Source organism: Somniosus microcephalus, chromosome 7, assembly GCF_052327205.1.
Source record: "Somniosus microcephalus isolate GS21.2 chromosome 7, FLI_Smic_1.0, whole genome shotgun sequence".
NCBI classification, from domain to species: Eukaryota; Metazoa; Chordata; class Chondrichthyes; order Squaliformes; family Somniosidae; genus Somniosus; species Somniosus microcephalus.
Window position 1 is genome coordinate 225,258,574 of NC_140993.1, and position 23,531 is coordinate 225,282,104.

The window sequence follows — 23,531 nt, forward strand, 5'->3', positions numbered from 1 at the left end:
CTCTTCTGAAATGGATGATGTAGTCGCAGATGTTTTCCTTCTGAAAAACTCGTTAGCAACTAATTAAAGTTCTCTGCTGTATGCACTGCATGTCTTTTAATTAGGTTTATTGTCTAAACTGACCACAGCTTTAATTCAACAGTTCAGTGATCACTGCATCTAAATTAGAGTAAGGGACAGGGGTAGGGATGGGTGCAAGGGGCAGGTGCAAGGGGCAAGGGACAAGTGCAAGGGGCAGGTGCAAGGGGCAGGGGTAAGGGACAAGTGCAAGGGGCAGGTGCAAGGGACAGGGGAAAGAGGCAGGGGCAAGGGACAAGTGCAAGGGGCAGGGGCAAGGGACAGGTGCAAGAGGCAGGGGCAAGGGACAAGTGCAAGGGGCAGGGGCAAGGGACAGGTGCAAGGGGCAGGTGCAAGGGATGGGGGTAGGGGCAGGTGCAAGGGACACGGATAGGGGCAGGTGGAAGGGACAGGTGCAAGGGGCAGGGGCAAGGGACAAGTGCAAGGGGCAGGTGCAAGGGACGGGGCAAGGGGCAGGGGCAAGGGACAGGTGCAAGGGGCAGGTGCAAGGAGCAGGTGCAAGAGACATGTGCAAGGGGCAGGTGCAAGGGACAGGTGCAAGGGGCAGGTGCAAGGAGCAGGTGCATGGGGCAGGTGCAAGGGGCAGGTAGGTGCAAGAGACAGTGCAAGGGGCAGGTGCAAGGGACAGGTGGAAGGGGTTGGTGCAAGGGATAGGTGCAAGGGGCAGGTGCAAGGGGCAGGTGCAAGGGGCAGGTGCATGGGACAGGTGCAAGGGGCAAGTGCATGGGGCAGGTGCAAGGGGCAGGTGCAAGGGGCAGGTGCAAGAGGCAGGTAGGGGCAGGTGCAAGAGACAGGTAGGGGCAGGTGTAAGGGGCAGGGGTAGGGGCAGGTGTAAAGGGCAGGGGTAGGGGCAGGTGTAAGGGGCAGGGGTAGGGGCATGTGTAAGGGGCAGGGGTAGGGGCAGGTGTAAGGGGCAGGGGTAGGGGCAGGTGCAACGTGTGGGGTGTTTTCCAATCCCATCAAAGATCTGCTGCCATAGGGGCCAAAAGGAAAGTCAACCCCTCTATCGCCACGACTCCCAAGTGGCCAAACCTTTGTGAAATAATTATATTTCACAAAACAAACAGCAAATTACTGCAGATGCTAGAAATCTAAGATAAAAACAGTAATTGCTGGAAACACTCAGCAGTTCAGGCGGCATCTGTGGAGAGAGAAAGATTAGGTTAATGTTCAGGTCAGTGACGTTTCGAAAGGCCATCAACCCGAAACGTTAACTTAGTTTCTCTCTCCACAGACACTGCCTGACCTGCTGAGTAGTTCCAGCATTTTCTCTTTTTTATTTCAGCAGCCTTTCGCAATGGTAACTCCCCATAGAGAATTGGAATTGTTTTCTCAACATTTTTCAAAACAAACTCAAATGAATTTATGAAACAAAAGGTATAAACAAGGTAGATGAGGAAATTCAGCTGTTTGTAGGAAAATAAGTCACCAGTAAACTAAGCTTACATAGCTTGCTCCCAATTTGGGGCTGCTCGCCTATGGGCCCAATGCCAATTGATTGTTTTCTTTCCAATAGAAAGTTGAGTCATGTGCCTTTAGGTGCCTCTTGTATAACCTTATTAGCAGCAACCTATTTCTCTGGGAGTAGTTTTCCAGGTTGTCGTGCTTCTTTTCCATTCTGATTGACCTGTCTTTTAACTCTGATACTGTTTCAAATGTCTTCATCGATTTGTATTCCTACTCTTGACTGATGAGCCGCCAGCTCAGTCAAGTCTGCCCTTTGTGTCTTTTATGTCTTGAATTAAAGCCTTGGGTTTTCTTTATGCTCATTAACTCACTGATTGATGCAGGTTTTAATGTTAGTAAGCTCTTGCATCAGTGCTCCTGGTCATGGGTTTGGAGGAGGGGCGAGTAACAGGTCGTACTCTCTATGTTGGGTGGAGGTTATGCTATAGTTGTACAAAGCCCTGGTTAGACCCCATCTGGAGTGCTGTGTTCAGTTCTGGGCCCCGCACCTCAGGAAGGATATATTGGGTTGCAGCACAGATTCATCAGGGCGACACCGGGGCTAAACAGGTTAAATTATGAGGACAAGTTGCAGAGGCTAGGCTTGTATTCCCTCGAGTATAGAATCATAGAATTATAAAAACTTACAGCACAAAAGGAGGCTATTCTGCCCGTCGTGCCTGTGCTGGCTCTTTGAAAGAGCAGTCCCACACCCCCGCTTTTTTTCCGTAACCCTGTAAGCTCCTCATTCTCCAGTACCTGTCCAACTCCCTTTCACAATTATTTATGGAATCAGCATCCACCACCTTTTCAGGTAGAGCCTTCCAGATCCCAACAATTCTCTGAATGAAAAGATTTCTCCTCAGCTCCCCTCTAGATCTCATGCCAATGATTTTGAATCTATGACCTCCAGTGATTGACCCACTCGCCAGAAGAAATATTATTTCCCTATCAAAACCTCTCATCATCTTGAAAACCTCTATTAGGTCACCTCCTAACCTTCTCTGTTCGAAGGAGAACAGTCCTAACTTTTCCTACCTCTCCTCATAACTGAAGTCCCTCATCCCTGGGAACACCCTGGTAAACCTCCTCTGTACCCTTTCTAAGGCCTTTACATCTTTCCTGAAGTGTGGTTCCCAGAGTTGTCCACACAGCCCAGCTGAGGCCCAACCAGTGATTTATAAAGTTCTAGCATGATCTCTTTGCTTTTATATTCTATTGCTCTATTTAGAAACCCAAGTAACCCATATGCTTTTTTAACCACCTCATCAACTTGCCCTGCCACCTTTAAGGATTTGTGTATAAGGACACCAAATATAGAAGATTAAAGGGTGATATAATTGAGGTATTTAAGATGATTAAATGATTTGACAGTGTAGATAGAGAGAAACTATTTCCTCTGGTGGGGGAGTCCAGAACAAGGGGGCATAACCTTAAAAATAGAGCTAGGTAGTCTAGAAGTGATGTCAGAAAGCCATTCTTCACACAAAGGGTTGTGGCAATCTGGAACTCTTTTCCCCAAAAAGCTGTGGAGTTCAGGTCTATAGAAAATGTCAAAACTGAGATTGATAGATTGTTGGGCAAGGCTATTAAGGGATACGGAACCAAGGCAGGTAAATGGAGTTAAGATACAGATCAGCCATGATCTAATTGAATGATGGGGTAGGCTTGAGGGGCTGAAAGGCCTGCTCATGGTCCTATGTTCCTATGTTATTACTCTCTTGCTGATGAAGGGGAGAGTGGGTTGTTCCATACCATTTTATGATATTAAATCTTTTGAGAGGTGACGTAATAAAACTCACTACGCACTTGGTTTGAGCATAAAGCAAGGCTTTAATCAACTTGTTTCAGAACATGGAGGTCTAGTTGTACTTCACTAGTTCCTTGTCTTACAAAATGTCCCTGTAAAGCTTGGCCCACGCCCGAGTATTTATACTCCTTGGACGGCGCCACCAGCTGGCCATCCAGCATTATTTCACGAGTAGTTTCTTGAATGATGAGATTTATAACAAGAGGTATGTAAAAGAAACGTGGTAGATTAAAGAACTAAGAAGTCAGAAAAGCTATGGATTGAGGTCTGCGGCCCAGAGCCATAACAGGATGATTACAGCAGCATGGAGAAACTAATGGAAATAGTGTCCTTGACACCAACATATTGGCCCTTTTTAATAATTCAGTACATTATTGTAATTAAAAATTCTATGTGTAAATCCTTTAAAAGGCCTAGAAATTCAGTATTGCCATGTTTGGGGCGCTACAGCCGGGTGTTCGCTAAATTTAGTGCCCGGCGCAACTTAGCGCCACCTTCGCCGAAATTGAGTTGCATCACCCCAAGAGGTTGCTGCTGTGCTAAAGCAGGTGATGCACGACTATCATAAGGTGCTAAGCCGGCGAGCCGAGGCGCTAACACCGAGGGCGGGCGCAGCGCAAGTGCTGCGAGTTTCTGAATGAAGGCAGACACGCTGGCGCCGGTCAGCTCTTAAAGGGGGAGGGTTGACTTGTTTGGCTGCCATGCCCTGCACACTGCAGCCCTGAAGCAAGGCCTGACCATTGCTGGTTCATCAGTTCTACGCCCAGGACCATGGGGAAGCCTGCTATTCTTCCAAATCCCATTGCACGCTCTTGCTGCTTGTCCAGGGTCATGGGGAAGGAGATGTACTGACATCTCCATCTGAAAAGGGCATTGGTCACCTGGCGGATGCAGCAACGTACCGCGAACTGGGAGATGTTGGCAATGTCCCCAGTAGCGGATTGGAAGGAGCCGGTGGCATAGAAGTTGAGATCCACCGTCACCTTCACTGCCACCGACAGAGACGTCCTGCTCCTCAGCTGTGACTGCAGATCTCTGCGAAGCAGGTGGCAGATCTCAGTGACCACCTCCCTTCTGAATCACAGCCTCCGAACACACTGCTCCTCAGACATGTTCAGATATGAGAACTGCTGGCGGTATACCCTGGGTGGGTAAGTTCTCCTGTGCCAATGCCTGTTAGCCTTTACCCATCTGGCCATGACTGGCACTCTCTCACGGCGTCTCTGAGCCCTTTGAATGCAATGCAGAAAGCCAACGTTCCCACCCATTGCAGCCCCCATTATATGTGGTGACTCAAGGCTATGGCACTGAAAGTTAAATCCAAGTGCAAAGCTCTGGCCTGAAGCCAGAAGTACCTGTGCGAGCACTGAGTCAAAGCAGAAAGCTCTCTCCCTTTGTCTCGCTCCAAATATCCGTCTCTCACACAGAAGGATTGGCACAAAATGGCTGCCACTTATAATGCAGGAGGAGTCCCCTTTAAATAGCGCCCCCCGCGCAACACAGCGACTGGGATCCGTTCCCCTCTACCAGTCGCTGGGAGCACCGGCGCACAGAAGTGTGGCGCCACTGAAGTTCCGGTTCGGGGCGCACCAAGGGCGTTGCACCATGAAATGACGTCACGATCTGCGCGCGCAGCTGAGCGGGCGCTGCGGTTTTGCGCCGCAGCTAAATCTTGAGTGAAGTTCGCGAGAGGCGCAGATCGCGCCGCACCCGGGCGCTATCCGCTTAGCGCCCCACTTCTCCTCCTCCTAAGGCGCTAGCGGCTGGCGCTAACAACTGAATTTCTAGGCCTTTGACTCTTTATTAAACTAAAAATTAACAAAAAATCTTTAGGAAACCCCAGGGTGTTGAACATCATGAGTGTCTGCAAACTTACAGGAAATCATTTGCATTGAATACTATGAACACGTAAATTGTCACAAGTTAGCATGATAATTATATGCTGGAAATATGAGATAAAAACAAAATCCTGGGAATACACAGCAGGTTGAGTATCACCAGAAAAGGAAAATGACAGCATAACATTTCAGGTGTGTCGTTCCATACTGATATTTAAACATTGGTTTCAAGACAGTTACAAACTGGGATGATTAAATGTTCTTGGCACTTAAGGCCTGATTTTAACCCTGCCCACCCGGCAGGGACAGGCCAGGCTGTTAAAATGGCGGCTGGGCAATTGCTGCTGCGTTCCCAGCTGCTGCCATTTTAAGCCTGCTGTCTTTAGTCACGGGAAAGGCGCCAGTCATAGGCCTCATTCAAATGGAAAAATCTTGCTCTAATTACTTCATTTGGACATTGGCGGAATTTTAACTCCAAATTGTAGGAGCCCTGCCCAGTGACAGGATCGGTGTGTCCGAGCCACCGAAGCTGTATCTAAACAGGCACTCAGCGGCAACTCTCTGGATTGGAGGATCTTTTTGCTGTCTGGTTTGCCAGGAGTGTTTAGTAAAGAAGATTTCAAGCTTCCAGATTGCTTCTTTCACCTTTTTTTTGACTTATTACCATCAGAAAGCTTTCTTTTATCTCATGGGTGCTTTTGTTGCTAGTTTCTTCTGGATGGAGGGACACTTGGAGAAAGAGGAGCAGCAGAAACAGCCTGGGCCAATCAGAAGACAGCAGGTGAGGAGGGAGCTCATAGGAGGCCAGACCAAGCACATAGGGGTACAGGTCAAGAGTCGCCTTCTTGGATCTATCTGCAAAGCAGTGCTTCAGGGGGTTGTGCTTCTCCAGACAGGCCGTCATAACTCTGCAACCTGTAGGGGGGCATCTTTTACCTGGTTTACGGTAATTTACCTGGTCAGCAGCCTTTGCCTGCACTCTGACCAATTTAAACAGCTGTTTCGAATCGCTAAACCCCACCTTCCAATTCTGACTGGAGGAGCTTATAATTAATGATATATAATTAAAACGGACAAATGATCTGGATGTGAGAAAATCAACTTTTATTAAACTAAAGAAACTATACCACACGAACACAGTAATTAAGGTAAACTACTTAACAGGGGAGGACAGACGGCAAAAAAACGAGGGATAAATGGCCACAATGTAAGTCTTACAATCTTAGCAATTTCCCCTAAATTACCACCCTCTAACTCCTTACTAGATTGCCTTGCTGAAGAGTCAGAAACCTGCTCACCTATGGTCCAAAGAGAGAAGAGCTCACCTGCTGTCCAAGGAAAATAAGAGAGAGAGAGATAGCTTCTCAGGAGCTATCTTTATATCCTGTGAGCTCCTGCTATTTGGCGCTGAAAGGGTCTGTGTGCAAATTTGCGCCGAAAAGTTCGAATACACAAGAGAAAGGCCATGATTGGCTGACTCAAACGGGCTTTGAGTGGTTTGAATAGTCTTCGTTCTGGGGCCGAAATGTTCCCGCCCACATCCGGAGTTTCTGGGCTAACAAAAGGGAGTAATGGGTGATTCAAAAACCCATTCATTCTAAACTGTTCCCTATCAAAGTCCTTTCCGTAGTTTCGGTGTGTCTCATTGTGTGTAAGGGGCTTTGAATGGGTTGGATTACTAGGTAAACAGAAGCCCTTTGTCCTGCGGTCATTGAAACCGCAGCTTGAGTGGATAATTCTTTATGTCAACAAGACAGCAGTCTCAGTAAATAAACATCGATTGTCAGCAGGGAAGGGAAACTCCCATTTTTGATTGACAGAATCTGGCTGCCACTGCTTGACCCTCCCACTTTTCATAGACATCCACAAGCTGCTTTTCCAAGCCCCATTGTCCCGGCCATGCTTTTCTGATGGCCATTTTTAAACCCCTTTGCAATTTACCAAACTCCAGGGAACAATTTTATTAATAAAATGTACTGTCGTAAAGTGTGCGAATTTTTCCACAAAGTTCCTCGATTCTGGTGTTGTCCACGTGCTGCCCTGCCAACAAGCTTTTTGCGGTTCTGGGTATGTTTAAAAAAACATTGTCCAACCCAGAGACAATTTCCACGATGTAGATTAATATCTCCAGTAGCTTCGGGGTTGAGGGGGTTTTGCGAACCCCTACAAACCTCTCGCAACAGGACTTGCTGCCTGCTGGGCCTTATACTGGCAAAGCATGGCCGTAAAATTCATCACTCACCTTAACTTCCTCACTACTGGTTCCTTTCAGTCTGTTACAGGGGACATCAGCTGCATCTCCCAGTCTGCAGTACACAGCTCTTCTTGCTGGGGCTGACCAGTACATCGCCTTCCCCATTGACCTCAACAGTCAACAAGGGAAAGCTTGGAGATTTATAGCAGGAGCTTGCTTCCACCACATGCAGGGTGTCAATGACTGCACACATCTCGCCAACTGGGCAACAGAACTCCTGCCAACAACATTCATCAATACAAAAGGTTAGCACTCCATCAATGTGCATCTAGTGACTGATCACAAACAGGATCATGCAAGTGTCTACAAGATACCCAGACAGCTTCCATGACACATTTATTTTGAGGCAGTCTACCATTCCCCGAATATTTGATCCTTCCAGGAACATCGCTAGATGGTTGCTGGGGGATGAGATACCCCTACAGAGGTGGTTAATGATACCACCATGTAACACCACAATGCCTAAGCAACACAGATATAATTGAAGTTGGGGACCAGTGGGATCATTATTGAATACACCATAGGGATGATGAAGCAATGGTTCAGGTGTCTTGATGGGTCTCGGGGCCTCCCTACAATATAGCACGTGAAGGGTGTCATGGTATTGTGCTGGGCACTGCACAACTTAGCCATACAGAGAAACCTGCATTTGGAGGAGGTACAGCAGCAGCAGAAGTCCTCATTGGATGAGGAAGACCGGGCAAAGGTGATGAAGCAGCAGAAGAAGGAGGGTCACCTTATCGCCTGCAGCAAGAGATGTGAGGGACAACTTCATTGCTCAGTGACTCCCTTGCCATGAAAACTTTCACAGAACTCCTTTACTTAACAGTCCTTGTTACATCTCTTCATCCTGCATTAAAGAATATTCAAACCATTCAGACAACTTCTATATCAGTGACATTCTGGCAATGCAGACTCAGAAGCTGCTGTTAAATTACACTGCAGACCAAAGTACCAAATGTGATCAAGGTGATTAATTTAATGGCAAACATAATAATTGCCTTCCACTCATTTCTTACCTGTAGTGCTTCTTTTAAAGAAGCTTCGCTAACTCTAGCAGCCCTATGATGTGCTCCCCCAGTGGCCTCAGCAGAGCTGGTAGAAGGCTGCTGTTCTCATTCTGGGATCCTTGAGATGATTGTGGCTGGTACTCGAGCCTGTGAGGAACTGACTGCAGACTGCTGCATCTCAGTTGCTGCTGGGACAGTCTGGCGCAGTTGACTTGCTGGGAATATGCTGGGTATCGGTTGAGGGGTAGTGAAGGATCAGATGTGCTGACATCCTGAGAGAGACCAATGCATGCTGCTCCCATCCTGCCAGAGCCACTCCTGTGAGGTTGTGGCTCACCACTTCCACTGATCTGTGGCAGAGCAGACTGCGGAAGATTAGTGACTCCTTCAAGGCCCCTCTCTATTCTGTCCACCAATCTATCCAAGGCGAAAGTCTACTTCACCAAGGCAGAGCAGTACTTTGAGCCCACAGTGTGCATGGTAGCCATTTGAGCTGCCACCAAAGTAGGCACTTAATAATGTAGGGAAACGCAGCAGCCAATTTGCAAACAGCAAGATCCCACAAATAGCAATGAGATAATGACCAGAAAATCTGTACCTATTTAGTGATGTTGGTTGGGGGATAAATATTGGCCAAGACATCGGCATAACACCCCTACTCTTCTGTGAATGGTGCTGTGGGATCTTTTACATCTACCAGAGAGGGCTGACGGGGCCTCGGTTTAATGTCTCATCCAAAAAACAGCACCTCCAACAGTGTAGTACTCTCTCAGTGTGCACTAAAGTGGCAGCTTGCAATATGAGCTCAAATCTCTGATGAGGGGCTTGAAACCACGACATAGTGACTCAGAGGCATGAGTGCTACCACTGAGCCAGGACTGACACCTGTTGTGAGGGTTTGGCTGCAGCATTCCTGGAGGTGACTACTGGTTTAGGATTGCTGATATAGACTGGCTATTAGTAGGTGACAATCTTGAGAACACAGCTTAAAGTTATGAACCATGTTGCATTTTTGCTGAAGTGAATGAAGACTTACAAAAAATATGCCGAGACCCTGGTGAAGTAAGGCAGCAGCCTCTCCTTCACTGATTGTCAATGCTCTGTCTGGGTGAGGGCAATGAGGTTGTGAACTCCTCCACCCATCTTGCTCCTTTATCTCACACTATGTCCCGTCTTGTCTTGCAACAATTAGGCAAGGGTTAGCGAGTGTCTGTTGACAAGTTCAGGGGAGATGTGTGGGCCTTGTGCAGAGAGCTGGAGAAGAAGCAAGATGGAATGAGGATGGGAAGGTGATGTTTGTAAAAGCCGAGTGTGTGTAATGTGAAGTGTGGAAGGAGTGGTTGGAGTAGTTGGTGGTTATGCAAGTGGTAGGGTGTGAGTTCTTGGAACTTGTTCCTGCATTGAAGCCAGGTCCTGGGGGTGAAGCTGGTGGCACTGTCCCTCTCATCCACTGCTGCCCAGATCTGCTCGACAATGGCCTTGGGGATGCTCCTGTGGCTCCTGGGGAAGAAGAACTCCCTCCTTGCATTCACTTCTTCCATTAGAACCTCCAGGCAGGTACCAGAAAGCCAGAGGAGGCTAAACCTTTTGCTCATTGTAACAGCTTGTTACAGTATGTTGCAGATTGAAAACGTGAAAAAGCCAAGCAGGGGATGTAATCTTGCTTTAAGAGCTGCAAATCCACTTCAGATAGACCTGAGGAGTTGTGCCAGAAATTGTGCATGGGATGTGGGTGGGCCGCCCCATTGCTGACGCAAGCAGGAAGGAATCCCTTCACTCAGATAATAATGGGCCCTGGGAGAAAATATTGCCCAGGCTTCTCATTACCAACATTATGGAGGTTTCCCTTCCGCCTTGGACACCACCTACTGCACTTCCGCCTCGAGTTAAAATCGAGGCTTTAGTTTATGTAACTAGCAGTCAAAAATACATTTTTAAGATGCAATATTTAAAATCTAACACTGAGATCTACTTAAATGGTTTTCAAAAATATTATCTGGAGATCAGAACCCAAGCTTTAATTTTATCTGTTAAAACACAGCTTAGATCTGCAGGCAAAAATAAAGAAAAATGAATGTTGGACAATGAGTAATGATACGAACAGTATAAGTGAGTGTTCTGCATGGGAGAGCAAGCATTAATTATGGACCAACTTTAAATCTCAGTTGGGCAGAAGGGAAGTCCACTGTACATGTCAGTGTATTAAAGAAGCAAGTAGATGTCAGAAAAATAACAAATAGATGAGACGTGATTTTTTTTTAAGAAATCTGGAACTTTGCCGAGTTATATGTGAAACATATTTTGTTTCTTTGCTGATGGATTTTGTGCTGGTTTTGTGGGTATGATAAATGTTTAAACATTGGGCCCCCCAAGAGATTTTTTTCATTGAACGGGACATACTGTAGAAAATTTTTGCTATTTTTAAAACTCTTGTGGCCTTGCAGCCATAAGACTTGTAACATTTTCCTTATGACAGCTCCTCTTGTTGTAATGTCATAAGGGATTTACAATTTTTGACTGGATTATATATTTATTTATTTTGAAATCTTGTGGCTTCCGTTCGTCTATACTAGCTGGGGAGCAATTTAAATTTAACTCTCCTGGTGGGAAACGGGTAAGATCAGATCGGCTGCCGGGTTTACTCACCACCCGATTTTACTTTCTGTTTAGGTCAAGCTAGATTTTAATTTTAACTCAATACTTGTATAATTCCCAAATCATTAACTCAAGACTTCTGCAATTTACGAACCTCATAGATTTTTGGGGTTAAATGGGACTGGCAAGGATGCCACAGAGTTACATTACTGCTCCTTTCTGAGCACAGAGATGTGAATACTGGAGAATCACTGCAGTGGTGCTGAAAATAGCACATTTAGGAGACTGCAACTTTTCTCCAACACAATGTGAACTTGCTGACAACTTACAGAGAAAAGTAATCAGTCAGACAATAGCAGGCTGCACGCAGCCTCCAAAAAACTTCTCCATCGTGTTCCCTTCCCTGCTGCTGTCTGCCCCTTGTCACTCTTCTGTGGAAATTTTCCTGCACACAGTCGCACCTTCACTGCATTAGTTTTCTACATGCTCTTTTTCACAGTGCAGAACCCATTCCATCATCTTGCTGAATTACTGATCTTCAGCCACGACACATGGTTTGATAGTGTACTTTGTTTGGGGTACCATAGTGTAGTGGTTCTGTTAGTGGCCTAGTAATTCGGAGGCCTGGGCTAACAATCTATAGAATGTGAGTATAAATCCCACCATGGCAGTTTGAGAATTTTAAAGTTAGTTTTAAAATATCTGGAGATAAAAAGCTGGCATCAGTAAAAGTGACCATGAAGCTGTCGGGTTATCATAAAAACCCATCTGGTTCACTAATATCCTTTAGGGAAGGAAGCCTGCCATCCTTATACGGTCTGGCCTATGTGTGACTCCAGTTTCACACCAGAGTGGTTAACATTTAATTGCCCTCTGAAGTAGCCAAGCAAGCCACATAGTTTCATCAAACCACCTGCTCAGGGCATACAAGGATGGACAATAAATGCAACTTTTACCAGCGACAGCCACATCCTGAGAATGAATAACAAATAGTAACCCAATTATTGCAGTCTGCTCATTCTAACATGTTCCCTTACTGCACGCAGGGCAAACTTTATTATTGTAGAATTGACCAGTCCTAACTGAGGATCGTAAATCTTATTAATATGAACATTTTGGTTTCTAAAGGACATTAACACCATTTTAATTTTGGTTACCTGGGTTATAAAAACTTCATAGCAAAGGACTCTATGACCGCGATTTTGTCATCGGTGTCGGGTTAGGTGCGGAACAGCTGGTTTCCGGCTTCCAGTCCCGCCCCCAGCTGCTTCCACTCCACAGGTGTGATTTTACCTTGATTGACCTTGTTAAGCCCGCCCTGCGGGCTTGCCGGCCAATTAACAGGAAGCTGGTCTGATGACGTCATTTAATGATGCGTCATCTGATGATTTCCTTAAAGGGACCAAGCACAATTTTATTTTGAAAGTTGATTTCTCCGTGTTTGACAACATTGAGGTGCTGAAAACACTGACAATCACTGCACAAAGGTGAACTCTTGCACCCAGGCTCTTCAATGACTGTCTCCATAGGCTAGAATAGATGGTAGCTGCAGGCGAGGTGACAGAAGCGATCTGTCACTGGTGAGAGAGGTTCTCCCAGTGAGGTGGCACTGGACATATAGTTGAATTTAAAAACTGGTAAGCTAAAGAAATCTGTAAATGTTTTAAAAATGCAGTAACCAACATTTATTTTGCTCTGAAACTCAACATGTGCAACATTAGATCCTTCACAACACTTCTGCAGCTGTCATCATTCCACAAACATTACAGCTGACTCACAACATGCCACACTTACCTGGCGTGGTGTCCGGATGTCGGGAAGCCCGAGCCAGAAGCGGCAAAATCCAAAAACAGGCTGAAAACTGCTGGCAAGTTCCTGTTAATAGGCAGGTAATTGCCTTTAATGCGCTTCCCACCGCTAGGTGTCGGGTCCATTCGCAAATCGGGGCCCGACACTTGGGAAAGCTGTTTGGAGATGGGTTGACAGCGGGATCAGAACCCGCTATCAATCAAATCGAATTTAACCTCTGACCCACCACCAAACCCACCCTCTGAGCGCTGGCAAAATCGCAGCCTATAGGTTTTTGTGGCTAAACAATAGCAATCATATCTATACTGGAATGTTTCTTGTATTACTATTGAAACAATAAAGGTTTAACTATGGGAAATACATTATTAAAGCTTCAGTGATAAATTCTTTAATCTGCTGTACATCCAACCAACAAAGTGAAATATGCGAACTGCAATGTTGTAGTAGTTTAGGCTTTCTTCATGTTTTCACCTTAAAAAAGCAGGTTCCATAAGCAGACCTGAGTCTCCAGTAAAAGGAGACTTCTACCGTTATAAGAACATAAGAATTAGGAGCAGGAGTAGGCCATACGGCCCCTCGCGCCTACTCCGCCCTCAATAAGATCATGGCGGATCTTCGCTCTCAACTCTACTTTCTCGCCCTATCCCCATATCCCTTGATTCCCCGAGAGTCCAAAAATCTATCTATCTCATCCACAGCCCTTTGGGGTAGAGAATTCTAAAGATTCACAACCCACTGAGTGAAGAAATTCCTCCTCATTTCAGTCTTAAATGGCCGACCCCTTATCCTGAGATTATGCCCCTTAGTTCTAGACTCTCCAGCCAGGGGAAACAACCTTTAGGTATCTACCCTGTCAATTGCACTCAGTATCTTATATGTTTCAATGAGATCACCTCTCATTCTTCTAAACTCCACAGAGCATAGGCCCAATCTACTCAATGTCACCTCATAGGACAACCCTCTCATCCCAGGGATCAATTGAGTGAACCTTTATTGCACCACCTCCAAGGCAGCAATGTGTGGCATGAATCGGATAGCGCAGCACCGGACTAGCAAATGACTCTTGTACCATAACAGATGCACACCAGAAACCACAGGGGCTGCCCACCAAGCTCTTCTGTCCATGCCAGAGGACTGAAATATCAACATGGAATGTATTACATTCAGGTTAAAACTTAAGAGTCAGATTTTTTTTCACAAGTAAGATAATTAAGATAAGTAAGATAACAAGATAATTAGATAGCTCTTTCAAAGAGCTGGCATAGGCATGATGGGCCGAATGGCCTCCTTCTGTGCTGTTTCATTCAATGATTTTACACAGCAGCAAGATATTGATGATACAAATACTTCCAAAGTAAAGATTAAATCTTTCTACAAGAGTTTAAATATCTTCTTCAAAACATGTTTCTTTCACATCTGATAATGTTCAAGACTCTGACCATTTCCTACCTAAAATGGCAATCGTGGTCCTATTTACATCATAGAACCCCGATTTCCATATTAAAAGAGGCCTATCACCTGAATCAGGCGGGTGCTTTGGACACCTGGTGGTAGGTACCTTTTAAAATGTCTCCGGCCACATCACCGGTGTAAATGACCCCATGTTGGGACCATTACCGCCCTGTTAATGCTAGACGAGGGCACTCAAAATTGACCCTTATAGCTGCTAGAAGCATTGTTTAGCAATGTGCTGTCTTTCTGATTCATAGAGGGCATTTCTTCATTCCATCAGGCCATCAATAATAATGTACAAACATACAAGATATGAAAATGGTGTACAGGAAAAGATCAGCTGGTCGACTGAGCCTGTCCCACACAGCCATGTTACAATTAAGCATCATGACCCTCACTGCTCCCCACCTACTCGCACCATGTAACCGCCTGGAAGAGGCATATGAAAAATAGCCAAGAATTAAAAATTCTGTGAAATTCCTCTCCAACCTCCCAACAGTATTCAAAACAAGTTCAGGAGACCACAGAGACAATGAGGCACATCAGCAACACCTCACCTAGTTTTTGTACGCAGGGATATCAGCCTCAGCCAAGAGCTCATCAGTTAAATGGGCTTTCCTACTCGACTTCATCTGCCAGGATTCCAATTTGCACACACATCAACTGGATTGATGCACTGAACATTATTTACGGTGCTTACAAGGTATCAATGGGTGATCCAGTTCCATTAATGCAGGTTTTTTCTGGTTGGCTGCTCAGCTGTGTGTTCCTTGTAATGAATCCTATTGTAACAAAGCATTGCGAGTAAACCTCTGTGTTGTTGCGGTATTGTGTTAACAACATAAGGAAAACAAAATGAATTGTTATTTAGAGCAAATGAAGGCCCCATACTCTTAGTCAAACATGACTCAGCATTTTTGAGTCCTAACAGAAATATTGAGCTCTTTTCTTCCAAATCTTACAGCTTCAACCCACACCTTTGTGATAAAAATGTCAGGACAAAACACAAGCCTGAAATCGTTATCAATATATTTTTCTCATAATGAAACCTGGGCATATGAAATTATGGATTATTTCATCTGACACCCACTCACTGGTTTAAAAGGGGTCAATTTTAACCCATTTGGGCAGCAAAGAGAGTGGAGCCATTTTGAGGCCTGTGCCTCATTTAAATAGAACTGGTGAGCTGCCTGCGCCAAACAAACGTCCCGATGCAGCTCGCCAGATTTAGGCCAGAGCAATATTGGGCGGCCCGGTTAGCAGCAAGCTAAGATCGGCAGAAGGGTAGAGTAGGGAGTGTTTGCGATTGTGGAGGGAGAAGGAGCCCGGAGCGGCAGCAGCCCAGATTATTCCTGGTCACACAAAAATGATTTAAACTTTACCTTTTTGGGGCCTCTTCGGCTCAATCGCCAGTGAAACTGGTCGCAGATTGCACAGCGCACACATCAACCAGTTCCATCTTAAAATGCTAAAACTAGGGTTCATAAATATAAGATCGCCACTAATAGAGGGGAAAGCAGCAGCAGCCAACTTCCTGGCACCAGGGGTGGTTCTGCTGCACAGGACAGGAGGAAAAAGAGGGGTAGAGCTATAGTAAGAGGGGATTCTATTGTAAGGGCAATAGATAGGTGTTTCTGCGGCCGCAAACGAGACTCCAGGATGGTGTGTTGCCTCCCTGGTGCAAGGGTCAAGGATGTCTCCGAGCGGCTGCAGAACATTTTGGAAGGGGAGGGTGAACAACCAGCTGTCGTGGTGAATATAGGTACCAACAATATAGGTAAAAAATGGGATGAGGTACTAAAAGCTGAATATAGGGAGTTAGGAGGTAAATTAAAAAATAGGACCTCAAAGGTAGTAATCTCCAGATTGCTACCAGTGCCACGTGCTAGTCAGAGTAGAAATAGAAGGATATTTCAGATGAATACGTGGCTAGAGGAATGGTGCAAGAGGGAGGGATTCAAATTCCTGGGACATTGGAACCGGTTCTGGGGGAGGTGGGACCAGTACAAATCGGACAATTTGCACCTGGGCAGGGCCGGGACCGATGCCCTAGGGGGACTGTTTGCTACTGCTCTGGGGGAGGGTTTAAACTAAAATGGCAGGGGGTTGGGAACCTGAGCAGGGAGACAGAGGAAAGGGAAACAAGGATAAAAGCAAAAGACAGGAAGGAGAAAAACAAAAAGTGGCAGTCAGAGAAATCAAGGGTTTAAATCAAACATGGCCACAGTAAATAATAATTCTAAAAGGTCTAAGAGCGTTAAAAAAACAAGCCTGAAGGCTTTGGACTAGAAATTCGGTGGGCTGCGCCACCAGTTAGCGCCTATAGAGGACACTCAGTGGCTTTAGCGCCACTGGCCACGCCTCCCGCGATAATTAGCGGGGCGCTAATGGCGGCGTTAGCCTGCAGCGCTGCGCCACCACCGATGACATAATCGGTGTGCGCAGTGCCCCGCTACCACCCCGATCGTGATATTTGGTTGCGCCCGCCTCTGTAACACCGGCCGCGAATCGCGCCCGGTTCATGGGGCCTACCTGTGGCGGTAGTGGCGCAAATTAAGGTGGATTTGCGGGGCGGCCATTTTTTTCGGTGGCCACCTGCCAGCACCTCCGTCCCCGGCCTCCTGATCCCCCCCCGGGCAGTGCCGGCTGTGTCCCGAGAGCCCGGCACTTCTCCTTGGTGCCGGGCTCTTTTGCTGGCACTCGTGATCGGTCACCGCGCTGGTGTAGGCCCCTCCCCCTTAAGAAGGGGAGGAAGGCCTGCAGTACCGCAGCGCGCCGTGCCGCAGCGTGTGGCGCTGCGGCACGTTGCGCTGTGATATTTAGTTTCAGCGCCCCAAGAGGGACGCGGGGTGCCTCTAGCAGCACCCCGCGTCCCTCTTGGGGTTCTCAAGCTGAAGATCCGGTGGGCGCAACAGCTCCGATCGCAGTGGTAATTCCGGTGCCCAGGTGAGTTTGACGCCCCGTTTGTGGCGCCACCGAATTTCTAGGCATTTGTGTCTTAATGCGAGGAGCATTCGTAATAAGGTGGATGAATTAACTGCGCAAATAGAGGTAAACAAATATGATATGATTGGGATTACGGAAACATGGCTCTATGGTGGCCAAGGCTGGGAACTCAACATCCAGGGGTATTCAATATTCAGGAAAGATAGGTAAAAAGGAAAAGGAGGCGGGGTAGCATTGCTGGTTAAAGAGGGGATTAACACAATTGTAATTAAGGATATTAGCTCTGATGATGTGGAATCTGTATGGGTAGAACTGAGAAATACCAAGAGGCAGAAAATGTTAGTGGGAGTGGTATATAGACCTCCAAACAGTAATGCGGAGGTTGGGGATGGCAATAACAGGGAAATTAGAGAAGCGTGCAATAAGGGCACAGGAGTTATCATGGGTGACTTTAATCTACATATAGATTGGGCTAACCAAATTAGTAACAGTAAGTTCTGGAAGCCATTTCTGAGAGAACAAAATCAGACACATACACATACATATAGATTGGATGCAGATCCAGTCAAGATCGGCCTGTAGATGAAGGTCATCTAAATGTTTACCCAGACAAAGGGGAACAGTTTCATATTCATGAGGAAAGCATCAAGGACCCGTTTAAGACATCAAGAAGACATTAAAACATTACCAGGTCATTCCAGACCAGAGATGGCCATCACCGGCCATCCCGAAAGCAGTTTAAATATAATAACTACCCCACTGAGCTATAAGCCCGCCAAAAGTTAAACAAAGACTAACCTTGATTTGGCGGGAGATAGAGGCTTCTTTTGAGAAGTATAATTGGGGATCCCGGGAAAAGACGGCGGCTGGTTGAAGAATTGAGCACCCAGATAGCCATCGTGGCGTTTGAAGCAGAAGAAGACGGTTCGAGTCGACATCCTGCCCCGGGGTAACTGTCGGGAGATCGTCGACATACCCCGGGCCGTTTGATGAGACAAAAACTACCGAAGAAACCTACATGAAAGCCGGCTAGAGGCTTCCAACCGTGGTCAAGCAGATGGTCTCTGGCCTGCCGACTTCCAGGCCCGCTGAGATCCAGCCTGTCCGTGACCTTCACCTCGAGGAAGAGAAGGCATGTCGTAGCTCACAGCCCACAGTGCCAACCACGAGGAGACAGGACGCCTGAAAGGATCAAAACGCAGGCCTGTTTCAAAACCTTGCAATTCCTAGTTGGATTGGTGAGCATGCTTCTGGCCCTTCATAATTGGATCTAGATAGGTTAAAGGGGGTGGTCATTTTGGGTATAATTAACATGAGTTGTTGTCCCTCGTTGTTTCGTGTGTTTCCCCATTTCATGATGACTGTTGTAAGGTATAATATGCCTGTATCTATTTTAGCTAGTACTGTATTGTTATGATTTGTTTTTCCCTCCCATGTACCCTCTTATTTGCTTGCATTTGGTTTGTTTTTCCTTATGCAATAAAATTTCATTTTGGTTCATCAAACTTGGTCTATAAGAGTCTTCTCTGCATTGTAGTTCCTGCACCTAAGTCCAGTGTCTAGAACCTAAGGGGCGAGTGGGTCGAACCACTCAAGGTTTTACTTTGCAAAAGAGAGAGAGAGGCCTCTGGCGAGAGAAACCTCTGCGATCTCAGAGAGAAAACCCCTTACAGAGGAGAGATTGGGTTGATAGGGCTTATATTCGCTGGAGTTTAGAAGAATGAGAGGGGATCTCATTGAAACTTATAAAATACTAACAGGACTAGATAGACTAGATGCTGGAAGGGTGTTCCCGATGGTCGGGGAGTCCAGCACCAGGGGTCACAGTCTAAGGATAAGGGGTAAGCCATTTAGGACAGAGATGAGGAGGAATTTCTTCACCCAGAGAGTGGTGAACCTGTGGCAATCTCTACCACAGAAGGCCGTAGAGTCCAATTCATTAAATATATTCAAGAAGGAGTTAGATATATTTCTTAAGGCTAAAGCGATCAAGGGATATGGAGAGAAGGCAGGAACAGGGTACTGAATTTGGATTATCAGCCATGATCTCATTGAATGGCGGAGCAGGCTCGAGGGGCCGAATGGCCTACTCCTGCTCCTATCTTCTATGTTTCTATCCAATATGGAATTCAGAAGAAACTCCTATACTCAGAGAGTACTGAGAATGTGGATCTTGTTACCACATGAAGTAGTCAAGGCTAATAACATAGATGTATTTAAGGGGTAGATAAGTACATGAGGGACAAAGGAATAGATGGAAATGCTGATCGGGTTAGATGAAGTAGGATGGGAGGAGGTTTGTGTGGAGCCTAAACATTGACATAGACCAGTTGCACTGAATGACTTGAAAGCAATTCATGTCAAAAAATGTAATTGGAAAATTTAAGAAAGTATCGTTGATGCTCAAAATAGTGATACAACCAAAAGTTAAACCACTTTAGCTTCTGCGAATTTGAGTCCAATTTTGTAACAGATTTAATTACTGCTGTTTTGAATTGTATTTTTTTGTCTCCATAGCAACGGTCCCTCCAAAATAATTAATTGAATAGAGTGCTTTGGGATGTTTCTGTGAGATGTGTTAATACGCTATATAAATGCAAGACTTTCTTTTCAAATCCCTTTTCCTTGTTGTACATGCACCAGATGGTTTTTTGCATTAAGCACTGGAACATAATAAATAATCTGGAAATAAAACAATTTGCCGGAATTATGTTTCTATTTTATAATTTCTTATAAGTTTTATGAATGATAGCTCTATTATAAGGTAATTACAAAGATGTACTTAATACATATTCTTTGCACAACTCTTGTACTGCAAATAATACCATCAATAAAACATAACTATCCCTGTGTAACTGGCATTTATAGCATGGAAGTTAAAGGAGAAAAAACTACTTTTTGCCATTAATCCAATTTGCATATAAAAATTAGATGCAAATAACACAATTTCTGAACATGTTTTCCATAACAGTATACAAGCACAACCTTGAAGTCAAAGGTATAGGAACGACAACTGTGGTGTCTTTCTGGGCTGGAAACCTTGCAGTGTCACGAGAAAGCAAATGGTGCAAAGTATTATTGGAAAAGTCCTACCAATTTTATGGTTAAATGTTTCATAACGTTTTTGAAGAGTGCATGGGCGACAATTGTACTGTGAACAATGCATCTTTTGTCTCTCATTTTTGTGAATCATTGACGATGGTCAGACCAGATACAGGTCTCGGTTGTTAGTGCTGTCTGACCTCCTGTTCACCTTCAAGTTGTGGATTAACCAGGACTTTGTCCAGTTCAGGAACAGCAAGACTGAAGCTGTAGTGTATGTGCCTTTAAGTCAGAGCTACTTTTTACAGCTCCTGTATACTGTAGTATCGGCAGTGACCACACCGGTATATAAGCTGTGCGCATGCCTCTGTACCCCAGTCTAGAGATTACCCTCCTCCAGTAAAGACCTGTTATTTGTTAATGTACAGCATCCGTGTGATTATTTATCCACTGAACCACGGATCTAACAGTGGCGACGAGTGTCGATTCGAATCTACCTGCAACATAAAAAATTTTTTTTTTTCAATAGTCGAGTCCAGGAACACGGGCGTCGACCGCGAGCAACCGCCCAGAAGTCAGGCAGAGATCCAACTTCACTGGGGAGGCTGTGGAGAGCCGGGCTTGGTTCCCCAGCCACAACGAGCAGTAAGAGACCAACGACAGGTCCAGAGCAGACCCTTCCCGAGCAGCGGCGGCTGGAGCCGACCGACGGCAGAGAGAGAGCCAAGCAGCGTCGACGGGGTAAGAAAGAGGGTGAAGAGAGCAGGGCGCAGCCGGGGGTTGAGCACCGAGCGGCTTCAAGAAAAATACTGCAAACAGGAGAGAGGGAGGGTAAGAAACAACCGGGTTCTAGACTGAGCGGTGTTGACAAATATCAAGAGAAGAACGCGCAGAGTACAGCCAGGGATCACGGGCTGATCAGGGTCCGTGGGGCGAAGCAAGGGGAGATGCCATTGAGCCACGGAGAAGCAGGGAGAGCGCGGGAGATGCCATTGAGCCGCAGAGAAGCAGGGAGAGCGCGGGAGGCGCCATTGAGCAGTGGAGAAGAAGGAAGAGCGTGGGAGACGCCATTTTGCGAAGCTGCAGCGGAGAAGACGGGCGAGCGCGGGAAGGAAGGAAAGCGCGGGAGACACCATTTTGTGCCAGCGGAGAAGAAGGGGAAGCGCGGGAGGCGCCATTGGTGATAGTTAATGCACAACCAAGGATGCCGAAGAGTGGCAGTACCTCTACGTTCGACAATGAAGTCGAAGATTGGGCGACATATGTGGAACGTATTGAGGTGTACTGCAGGGCGAATGAAGTGCCAGATGCTAATAAAGCACTGATTCTGTTAAATTCCATGGGTGCATAAACTTATGGGTTACTGCGAAATCTAATAACCCCAGAGAAGCCGGTAAAGAAGAATTTTGAAAGCATAGTAGAAATCCTACAGGACCACTTAAACCCCACACCGCTGCTGATAGCAGAATGATTTAAGATCCATAAAAGGAACCAACACAAAGATGAAAGCAATGCTGAATACCTAACGGAACTGCGCAAGCTATCGAAATACTGCCAGTTTGGAGCGGGACTAGCAGACACGTTAAGGGACAAGTTTGTGTGTGGGTTACAAATTGAAGGAACCCAGAAACAGCTTCTATCAGAAAAGGACCTTACGCTGGACAAAGCTTTCAGTATGGCAGTATCACACGAAGCAGCCGCAAGGGGCGCTGCAGAGATACAACGGAGACCGCAAGAATATGGCACCAATGAAATGACCTATGGAACAGGGAAGTGCTATCGCTGTGGCAGAACAACACATGACCAGAAAGATTGTTGGTTCAAGGACCAAGTGTACAGTCAGTGTGGGAAAGCAGGACACATAGCAAGAGTCTGCAGGTCTGTGAAGGAAACCAGCAGTAAGAAATCTCCACAGGAGAAGTACAAAAAGGTACACCAGGTGATGGGCAGTGGTTCAGATGAACAGAAAAGTGACACAGACTCCGGAAGCAAGGAGCTGGGTTGTCTGAAACTACATAATGTAACCGAAATGGAGGATCACCAGACTATCTGGGTTACACTCAAGATAGACGGAGTCCAAGTGGAAATGAAATTGGACACAGGGTCAGCTCTAACAGTCATAAATCAAAGAGACTACAAGCGGCTATTTTCACACATACCCTTGAAAGCTACAGAGATTGTCTTGAAGACGTATACGGGGCAAAAAGTCTACCCCAAAGGGAAAATAAGGGTAAAAGTGACATATAAATGTCAGGAAATACCTAAAATGGATATATATGTATTGCCAAATGGAGGACCACCACTGCTAGGACGTGAATGGATCCGAAAGATACAATTAGATTGGCATTCCATACAGGCACTGAAGGTTGAGGCCAAAAAGGATGACGACGTCACACCTGGACGACTGTCAAAAATGCTAACTGACACAAAAGAAGTGTTCCAGGAGGGACTAGGAACACTAAAAGGAATAACAGCAACAATTAAAATAGAGGAAAATGCAAGCCCAAAGTTTCTGAAGGCCAGACCAATGCCTTATGCGATCAGACCAGCGGTTGAAGCAGAGCTGGAAGGGTTGGAACATTCAGGAGTACTGTCCAAAGTGGACTGGAGCGAGAGGGCTACACAAATCATTCCTGTAATGAAGAGGTCGTTGAGTAATACGCCTGGGGAACCAAAGAAGGTCCGCATCTGTGGGGATTTTAAGGTGACAGTGAACCCAGTCCTACACACGGTGCAATATCCGCTTCCATGAATTGAGGATATTTTCGCCTCGCTATCTGGTGGTAAACGCTTCACCAAAATTGATCTAGCCCAGGCATACTTGCAAATGGAGGTAGAAGAAACTTCAAAACATTACCTTACGATCAACACCCATAAAGGTATCTATCAATACAACCGGCTGGTGTTTGGAGTAGCCTCGGCTCTGGCTATCTGGCAAAGGGCAATGGATCAGGTCCTGCAAGGGATTCCAGGGACCCAGTGTTATTTGGACGACATCCTGGTCACGGGCGAAAATGACGGTGATCACCTCGCTAACTTGGAGAAGGTGCTCGCCAGATTAAAGGAATATGGGCCACAATTGCGAGTTTTTCCAGAAACAGATTGATACGCTTATCAATTACTCCATAAAAGGCGGTGAATTAGGAAAGTAATGAAAAGGTTTTTATTAACTAAAGAACAGAGCATGCCTCTCGTGGATGACTGGTTCCAAGAAGGAAGTGGGTTGCCGGGCAGCCACCTTTATACCAGGT